Source organism: Pan paniscus, chromosome 19 (assembly GCF_029289425.2).
Source record: "Pan paniscus chromosome 19, NHGRI_mPanPan1-v2.0_pri, whole genome shotgun sequence".
Lineage (NCBI taxonomy): Eukaryota > Metazoa > Chordata > Mammalia > Primates > Hominidae > Pan > Pan paniscus.
In genome coordinates, this window is record NC_073268.2 from 26080414 (window position 1) to 26090061 (window position 9648).

Consider the following 9648-nt stretch of genomic DNA (forward strand, 5'->3'; position numbering starts at 1 on the left):
AATGGGCATCGGAGATGGAAATCGATACGCGCCTTTGTTCTACAACTGAGAGTACTGGTGCGCTTATCGCCACTTGGGGTATGAGGGCTCAGATCCACCTAAAGGCAGCCTCTGGTTGCTGTTCTCTCCCTCTAGGGTACGGGAATCCTTTCAAGGTGAAAATTAGGTAGGTGGAAGATACAAACGACACCTCCCGTGAGTTTTGCATTCAGAACTCGCTGACTCAGGTTACTGGATGGCTGTGAAAAAAACTTAAAGAAAAGAAACCCGAGGGGGCACCCGGATTTGAACCGGGGACCTCTTGATCTGCAGTCAAATGCTCTACCACTGAGCTATACCCCCTCTGCTGGTGACTCTCTGGTAAATTGTTTTTACATCGATTGATACCAAAATTTTCATACTTTCCCCATTCGTTCAAAATTAGTGTCTCTTTGCTAGATTATACTGAAATTACCAATGAGGAAGGAGAAATTAAAAGACTAGGCCAAGATAGGCCGGGCACAGTGGCTCACGCCTGTAATCCCCAGCACTTTGGGAGGCCGAGTCGGGCGGATCACGAGGTCAGGAGTTCGAGACCAGACCGACCAAGATGGTGAAACCCACCCCCTCCCCCCCAACCTCCGTCTCTACTAAAAATACAAAAAATTAGCCGGTAGCGGTGGCGGGAGCCTATAGTCCCAGCTACTCAGGAGGCTAAGACAGGAGAATTGCTGGAACCCAGAACCCAGGAGGCGGGGGTTGCAGTGAGCCGAGATCACGCCACTGTACTCCAGCCTGGGCGACACAGCGAGACTCCATCTAAAAAAAAAAAAAAGGCTAGGCCAAGACGTGGTGGCAGTTTGAAAAGCATGTGAATTTAGGTGCCAATCTGCTTTGTCTAGGTTCAGTTCTTTTTTTTTTTTTTTTTTTTTCTCCAGACGGAGTCTTCCTCTGTAACCCAGGCTGGAGTGAGTGCAGTGGTGCAATCTCGGCCTCCTGGATTCAAGCGATTCTCCTGCCTCAGCCTCCCGAGTAGCTGGGATTACAGGCGCCCGCCACCGCGCCCAGCTAATTTTTGTATTTTTAGTAGAGATGAGTGTTCCACCATGTTGGCTAGGCTGGTCTCGAACTTCTGACTTCATGATCTGCCCGCCTTGGCCTCCCAAAGTGCTGGGATTACAGGCATGAGCCACCGCACCCTGCTTGGTTCAATTTTTGTTTGTTTGTTTGTTTGTTTGTTTTCCATTTTGTGGAGATGGGGGCAGGTGGTGGGTGAAGGAGGCCGTCTCCCTATGTTGCCCAGAGACGGAATTTCGCTCTCCTTGATCAGTCGGGATTGCAATAGTGCGATCTCGGCTCACCGCAACCTGTGCCCCCCAGGTTCGAGCAATTCTCCTGCCTCAGCCTCCCGAGTAGCTGGGATTACAGGCATGCGCCACCATGTCTGGCTAATTTTGTATTTTTAGTAGAGACGGGGTTTCTCCATGTTGGACAGGCTGGCCTCGAACTCCCGATCTCAGGTGATCTGCCCACCTTGGCCTTCCAAAGTGCTGGGATTACAGGCGTGAGCCACCACACCCGGTCTAGGCTCAATTGTTTATCCACAATCCCACTCATCTCTCCCCGCTAACAAGTCAGAGAACAACCTCCTGCAAAACTGGATAAAGTTTTTCCTTGGTCTCTCCAAAAAGAATACGAACACGCCATTGCACTCCAGCCTGGGCAACAAGTTTCGCTCTCAACAAGAGCGAAACTCCGTTGCAAAAAAGAAAAAAAAAAAAAAACTAAGTAAGAAAGAAATCCTGCAATATGCAATAACGTGGATGAACCTTGAGGATATTATGCTAAGTGAAGCAGGCCAGTTACAGAAGACCAAATACTGCATGATTCCACTTATATGAGGTTTCTAACATAGTCAGACTCCCAGAAGCAGAGAGTAGAACGATTGTTGCCAGGGGCTGGAGGGAGTTGCTGATCAATAGGTCTAAAATGTCAGTTCTGCAAGATGAAAAAACTCTAGAAATCGGCTGTACAACATTTTGCCTTCAATTAACAATACTGTATTGTATAGTTGAAAATCTAAGAGGGTCTGCCAGGCATGGTGTCTCATGCCCATAATCCCAGCACTTTTGGAGGCCAGGGCAAGAGGATCACTTGAGCCCAGGAGTTTGAAACCAGTTTGGGCAACATAGTGAGATTCCCATCTCTACAAAAAAAATTTAAAAATTAGCCAGGTGTGGTGGTGTGTACCTGTAGTCCCAGCTACTTGGGAGGCTGAGGCAGGAGGATTGCTTGTGCCCAAGAGGTCAAGGCTGCAGTGAGCCAGGGTGACGGAGCAAGACTCTGTCTCAAGAAAAAAAGAGAGAGAGAGAAGCCAGTTGGGAATCTATTGTAATAATACGGGTCAGAGATGGTGGTGATGTCTTAGACTACAGTGTTTTATTGTTTTATATTGCTGATATAACAAATTACAGTCTATTTGCATAAAACAACAGAAATTTATTATCTTCACAGTTCTGGAGGTCAGAATCCCAAAATCAATTTCACTGGGCTGGCTGGGCTCGGTGGCTCGTGCCTGTAATCCCAACATTTTGGGAGGCCGAGGCAGGCAGATCACGAGGTCAGGAGTTCGAGACCAGCCTGGCCAATATGGTGACATCCCTTCTCTACCAAAAATAGAAAAATTAGCCAGGCATGGTGGCTCACGCCTGCAGTCCCAGCTACTCAGGAGATTGAGACAGAAGAATCGCTCGAACCTAGGAGGCGGAGGTTGCAGTGAGCCGAGATGGTGCCACTGCACTCCAGCCTGGGTGACAGAGCAAGACTCCATCTTAAAAAAAAAAAAAAATCCACAGGGCTAGAATTAAAATTAAAATGTTAGTATGACTGCATTCCTTCTGTAGGCTTTAGGGGAGAATCCGTTTCCTTGACTTTCCCAGCCTATAGAGGCTGCTACATTGCTGCCTCATTGCCTCTTCCCCAGTTGTCAAAGCCAGCAGCATATCATCCTGTCTCCGTCTAGCCTTGGTTTCCATGCTTCCATGTTACCATCTCCTCTCTCTGTGACTCTGATCCTCCTGCCTCCCTCTTGTAAGGACCTGTGGGATTACACTGAGCTCACCTGGATAATCCAGGATAATCTCACATCTCAAGATGTTTAATTTAATCATATCTGTAAAGTTGCTTTTATCATGAGAGGTAACATAGTCACAAATAGATTCACAAGGAGACTGGGATGTAGACATGTTTGGAGGGTCATTATTTAGTCTATTACAAGTAGGAACAAGTAGAACAGCCGAGCTAGAGAAGAATGCAGGTGGCCGGGCACAATGGCTCACGCCTGTAATTCCAGCACTTTGGGAGGCCCAGGTGGGCAGATCACCTGAGGTCAGGAGTTCGAGACCAGCCTTCTCAACATGGCAAAACCCCACTCTACTAAAAACACAAAAATTAGCCAGGTGTGGTGGCACACACCTGTAATTCCAGCTACTCGGGAGGCTGAAGCAGGAGAATCAGTAGAACCCAGGGGTGGGAGGTTGCAGTGAGCCAAGATCGCACCCCTGCACTCCAGCCTGGGTGACAGAATGAGACTCCATCTAAAAAAAAAAAAAAAAAAAAAGGCCAGGCGCGATGGGTCATGCCTGTAATCCAAGCACTTTGGGAGGCCAAGGTGGGTGGATCACCTGGGGTCAGGAGTTCGAGACCACCCTGGCCAACATGGTGAAACCACGTCTCTACCAAAAATACAAAAAATTAGCCAGCCATGGTTGCGGGTGCCTGTAATCCCAGCTATTCCGGAGGCTGAGGCAGGAGAATTGCTTGAACCCAGGAGGCAGAGGTTGCAGTGAGCCAAGATCACACCACTGCATTCCAGCCTGGGCAAGAGGAGCAAAACTTAGTCTTGGGGGGAAAAAAAACAGAAAGAAAGAAAAGAGAAAAATCCCACTGAGAAAGGGGCGAGTTTAGGGGGAAAAAAAGTTTATTTTTAAAACTCTTAAAAGAAAGTAACAAAGTACAGCCCCATGTCCTCACAGACATCATGTTCCAGTATTGGGATGAACATGTTTCATTTAAGGTGCTTAACTGATATTTAAGAGTATGCGTTTCGAAGCCTGGCGCGGGGGCTCACGCCTATAACCCCAGCACTTTGGGAGGCCAAGGTGGGCGGATCACGAGGTCAGGAGATCGAGACCATCATGGTGAACACGGTGAAACCCCGTCTCTACTAAAAATACAAAAAAATTAGCCAGGCGTGGTGGCGGGTGCCTGTAGTCCCAGCTACTCGGGAAGCTGAGGCATGAGAATGGCATGAGCCTGGGGGGCAGAGCTTGCAGTGAGCCGAGACCGCACCACTGCACTCCTGCCTGGCTGACAGAGGAGACACCCTCTCAAAAAAAAAAAAAAAAAAAAGGAAGAGGCAAGCTCTTCATCTGACAGCAAGAGGAGAAAGAAGGTGTGGAAGGTTTAAGAAAGGAGAGACTGTGTGAAATAGTCATTTTGGAGCATGAAAAAGTAAACATATTTGGGCAATAGTGAAGCAATGCTAGACAGAAAGCATGTTTTACATTGATTGGCGCAAACTTATGCACCTTTTTTCTTCAGCAACATTCAGCTGCTTGGGTGCAGGTTTGGTGGAATCCCATTGGTGAGTTTAACTAGGCTGTAGTTTGGTGATTACGACCAGGGATTACCATGAACCAGGCACTGCGCCGACTACTTTGCAAAATGCAAGAAAGAATGCAACATGATCCCTACCCTCAAAAAATGCACAATCTTGGCCGGGTGTGATGGCTCACGCCTCTACTCCCAGAACTTTGGGAGGCAGAGGCGGGCGGATCACTTGAATTTAGGAGTTCAAGGCTAGCCTGGCCAACATGGTGAAACCCCGTCTCTACAAAAAATACAAAAATTAGCTGAGCCTGGTGGTGCGCACCTGTAATCCCAGCTACTCAGGAGGCTGAGGCACTAGAATCCCTTGAACCCAACAGGCGGAGGTTGCAGTGAGCCGAGATGGTGTCAGTGCACTCCAACCTGGATGACAGAGCGAGACCAAAAAAAAAGTAAAAAATGGGTAGTGAGAAGGAAGAAAATGAACAGGCAATCACAGGTAAAAGACTTTTCTGGCCGGGCCGGGTGGCTCACGCCTGTAATCCCAGCACTTTGGGAGGCCGACGCGCGCGGATCACCTGAGGTCGGGAGTTCAAGACCAGCCTGACCAAAATGGAGAACCCTCGTCTCTACTAAAAATACAAAATTAGCCGGGGTGGTGGCGCATGCCTGTAATCCCAGCTACTTGGGAGGCTGAGGCAGGAGAATCGCGTGAACCCGGGAGGCGGAGGTTGTGGTGAGCCGAGATCACGCCATTGCATTCCAGCCTGGGCAACAAGTGGGAAACTCCGTCTCAAAAAAAAAAAAAAAAAAAAGAATACTTTCCTAATGGAAACCTGTTGATGTTTGAAGGAGCCAGGGGAAGAGGAAGTGATTGAAGATGCTGGAGAAAATGGAGACAACGGAGACACACCTGGCCCGGAAGCAGAGATGGTCTTGGGAAGGACAAGGGAAGTACTTCCTCTTGTGTGCAAAGCACGGGGCTGAGGATTCACTGCAGCTCACGTTGCAGGCACAGAGGCTAGAAAATTGACTTGAAGCATTCCCAAATGCAGCCGGACGCGGTGGCTCACGGCTGTAATCCCAACACTTTGGGAGGCGGAGGTGGGCAGATCCTCAGGTCAGGAGTTCGAGACCAGCCTGACCAACATAGTGAAACCCACGTCACTACTAAAAATATAAAAATTAGCCCGGAGTGGTGGCGGGTTCCTGTAGTCCCAGCTACTCGGGAGGCTGAGGCAGGAGAATGGCGTGAACCCGGGAGGCAGAGCTTGCAGTGAGCCAAGATGGCGCCACTGCACTCCAGCCTGGGCAACAGAGCGAGACTCCATCTCAAAAAAATAATAAAAATAAATAATAAAATAAGAGAATTCCCAGATGCCAGAGGTAAAAAAGGCTGTAGTGAAAAAAAAGGGGGCACTATAGTGATGGAAAAGAGGGATCCCACTGCACATCCGTACAAGACCCTCAAGCCAGAATCAGAGAGGACTTAGACTTCTCTTTTCTCTCCCACCACTTTACTTGGGTCCAGATCACTTGAAATAGTTTATCATAGACACCAAACTATTCTGAATCACTGCAGGCAATGTCTGATCAGAAAACACTACATTTAAGACGCAGTCTTCCTTTCTCTGGTGGAGGGGGTATAGCTCAGGGGTAGAGCATTTGACTGCAGATCAAGAAGTCCCCGGTTCAAATCCGGGTGCCCCCTCACAGCCACCGTTTTAACACAGTGACGGGCAAGAAAGATAAAGCTCTCGGAGCATGCTGTGGTAGATACTGGGAAAATAATAAACTACGTATTACCCCCTTTTCACCTTCTACAAAGTATATCAACATACAAACTGGTAAGTTATAGGAGGATGTGTTATTTGCAACTTTGGAGTGTTCTCTGAATCCCTGGTAGTTGGAAGTGTGATGTGGGGATCCTGGGTGTCCTTTAGGCCCTTTCTGCGTGCAAGAAAGGATTTTTTTTTTTTGAGGTAGTCTCGCTCTGTCGCCCAAGCTGGAATGCAATGGCTTGATCTCAGCTCACTGCAAACTCTGCCTCCCAGGTTTAACTGATTCTTCTGCCTCAGTCTCCCGAGTAGCTGGGATTACAGGCATGCGGCACCTCACTCGGCTAATTTTTGTATTTTTAGTAGAAACAGGGTTTCTCCATGTTGGTCAGGCTGGTCTCGAACTCCTGACCTCAGGTGATCCACCCGCCTCGGCCTCCCAAAGCGCTGGGATTACAGGCGTGAGCCCCCGCGCCCAGCCAGAATAATAATAATAATAATTATTATTTTTGAGATGGAGTCTCACTTTGTCACCCAGGCTGGAGTGCAGTGGCGCCATCTTGGCGTCTTGGCTCACTGCAAGCTCCGCCTCCCGGGTTCACGCCATTCTCCTGCCTCAGCCTCCCAAGTAGCTGGGACTACAGGCGCCTGCCATCACGCCCGGCTAATTTTTCGTATTTTTTAGTAGAGACGGGGGTTTCACTGTGTTAGCCAGGATGGTCTCGATCTCCTGACCTCGTGATCCGCCCGCCTCGGCCTCCCAGAGTGCTGGGATTACAGGCGTGAGCCACCACGCCCGGCCTATTTTCTTGATAATATTAATGAGACCCTTTCTGTGCAGAGGAAAGAATTATTTTAATAATAATGTCATTTTTTTTCTGTCTTACTCTTGCTCTTTCATGAGAATACAGTGGAGATTTCCAGAGATTAAATGTGTGAAATCACAACAGATTAGTGTAAAAACATGAAAAATCAGTTCTTTCATCAAGCCAGGTATTAAAGGGATTAAAAAAAAATAAGTAAAGCAAAGCCACCCTTCTCACTAAATTATTTTTGTTTGGAAAAATATAGTTACATTTATTTATTTTATTTTATTTTATATTTGAGACAGGGTCTCTGTTGCCCAGGTTGGAGTGCAGTGGCGCAATCATGGCTCACTGTAGCCTCAACCTCCCAGGCTCAAGTGATCTTCCTGCTTCCGTCTCCTGTGTAGTTAGGACCATAGGCACACGCCACCACACCTGGCTAATTTTTTGATATTTTGTAGAAATAGGATCTCACTTTGTTGTCCAGGCTGGTCTCAAACTCCTGAGGACAAGTGATCCTCCCGCTGGGATTACAGGCCTGAGCCACCAAACTTGACCTATTCCTCATTCTAAAATGTTATTTACTTTAGCAAAAAATGGGTTTATTGTTATCTTACGTGAAGTAATAACTTTCTTAACTTTAATTTATAATACGGTAAATGTCATCAGATATAACCTATATAAACAAAAACTCCTTGAGGTCTTTAATAATTTAGGAGTGTAAAGGAGGCTGGGCAAGGAGGCTCATGCCTGTAATCCCAGCACTTTGGGAGGCCGAGGTGGGCTGATCACCTGAGGTCGGGAGTTAGAGACCACCCTGACCAACATGGAAAAACCTCATCTCTAACAAAAATACAAAATTAGACAAGCGAGGTGCCGCATGTCTGTAATCCCAGCTACTCGGGAGGCTGAGGCAGGAGAATCGCTTGAACCCGGGAAGCAGAGGTTGCATTGAGCTGAGATCACACCATTGCACTCCAGCCTGCGCAACAAGAGCAAAACTTCGTCTCAAAAAAAAAAAAAAAAAAAAAAAGGGCCGGGCACAGTGGCTCACACCTGTAATCCCAGCACTTTGGGAGGCCGAGGCGGATGGATCACCTGAGGTCAGGAATTTGAGACCAGACTAGCCAACATGGTGAAACCCCGTCTCTACTAAAAATATAAAAAAATTAGCCGGGCGTGGTAGTGGGCGCCTGTAATCCTAGCTACTCAGGAGGCTAAGGCAGGAGAATTGCTTGAACCCAGGAGATGGAGGTTGCAGTGAGCCAACATGGTCCCACTGCACTCCAGCCTGGGTGACAGAGTGAGATTCTGTTTAAAAAAAAAGAGTGTAAAGGGGTCTAAAATGAAAATATTTGAGAACCACAGCTTCCAGTAAAGAAGTGGCTCAGAGAATAAACTGCTGGGGTTGTGAAACGGCTCAGAGAAGAAATGATATCTGAGCAGAGTTTTAAAGAACAGGTTGGACGGGCATGGTGGCTCATGCCTGTAATCCCAGCACTTTGGGAGGCTGAGGCAGGTGGATCATTTGAGGTCAGGAGTTCGAGACTAGCCTGACCACCATGGTGAAATCCCCATCTCTACTAAAAATACAAAAAAAAAAAAAAAAATTAGCTGGCCATGGTGGTGTACACCTGTAATTCCAGCTACTTGGGAGGCCGAAGCAGAAGAATCACTTGAATCCTGGAGGCAAAGGTTGCAGTGAGCTGAGATGGTGCCATTACACCCCAGCCTGGGCAACAAGAGTGAAACTCTGTCTCGAAATAAATAAATAAATAACACATAGTGGCTAAAGCAGGTGAATGCATAAATACAAGAAAGTGTGAATCTAAGCTATATGTCCAGAAATCCTAACTGGTTTGGTGTTTCTGGTGTGTGAAATGTAAGAGGCAAGGTGGCAGAAGATGGAGCCAGGGAAGAGGTAGGCCATTTCAAGTGACTTCGATGCTTAAACAGCTTGGACTGTATTCTATAAGTACTAGAGGGTCGGCACATGTTTTTTGTTTTGTTTTCTTGTTTTTTTTTTTTTTTTTTTTTTTTTTTTTCTTGAGATGGAGTCTCACTGTATGACCAGGCTGGAGTGTGGTGGGGCAACCTCGGCTCACTGCAACTCTGCCTCCTGGGTTCAAGCAATTCTTCTGCTTAGCCTCCTGAATACCTGGGATCACAGGTGCGTGCCATCACCCCTGACTAATTTTTGTATTTTTATTAGAGACAGGGTTTCACCATGTTGGCCAGGCTGGTCTCAAACTCCTGGCCTCGGGTGATCTGCCTGCCTCGGCCTCCCAAAGTGCTGGGATTACAGGTGTGAGCCACCATGCCTGGCCAGCACATGATTTTAAGCAGTGGGAAATTATGGTCTGACCATATAGAGGCCGATGCAATAGCTTTGAAACAAAGGCAGAACGTGGAAGGCATGGGCAGAAAAATTTAGGAAACAGAGTCAAGTTGATAGACCTTGGTGACTACATCTAGGA

At 47.4% G+C, this 9648-nt stretch overlaps 2 non-coding genes across 2 annotated transcripts; one reads left to right on the forward strand and one right to left on the reverse strand.

Annotated features, from left to right (window-relative positions):
* Positions 1-270: 270 nt before the first annotated feature.
* On the reverse strand, positions 271-342 carry TRNAC-GCA (transfer RNA cysteine (anticodon GCA)). Its single transcript has one exon. It is a non-coding gene; the product is annotated as a tRNA-Cys (tRNA).
* Positions 343-6226: 5884 nt separating this feature from the next.
* Positions 6227-6298, forward strand: TRNAC-GCA (transfer RNA cysteine (anticodon GCA)). Its single transcript has one exon. It is a non-coding gene; the product is annotated as a tRNA-Cys (tRNA).
* Positions 6299-9648: the final 3350 nt, after the last annotated feature.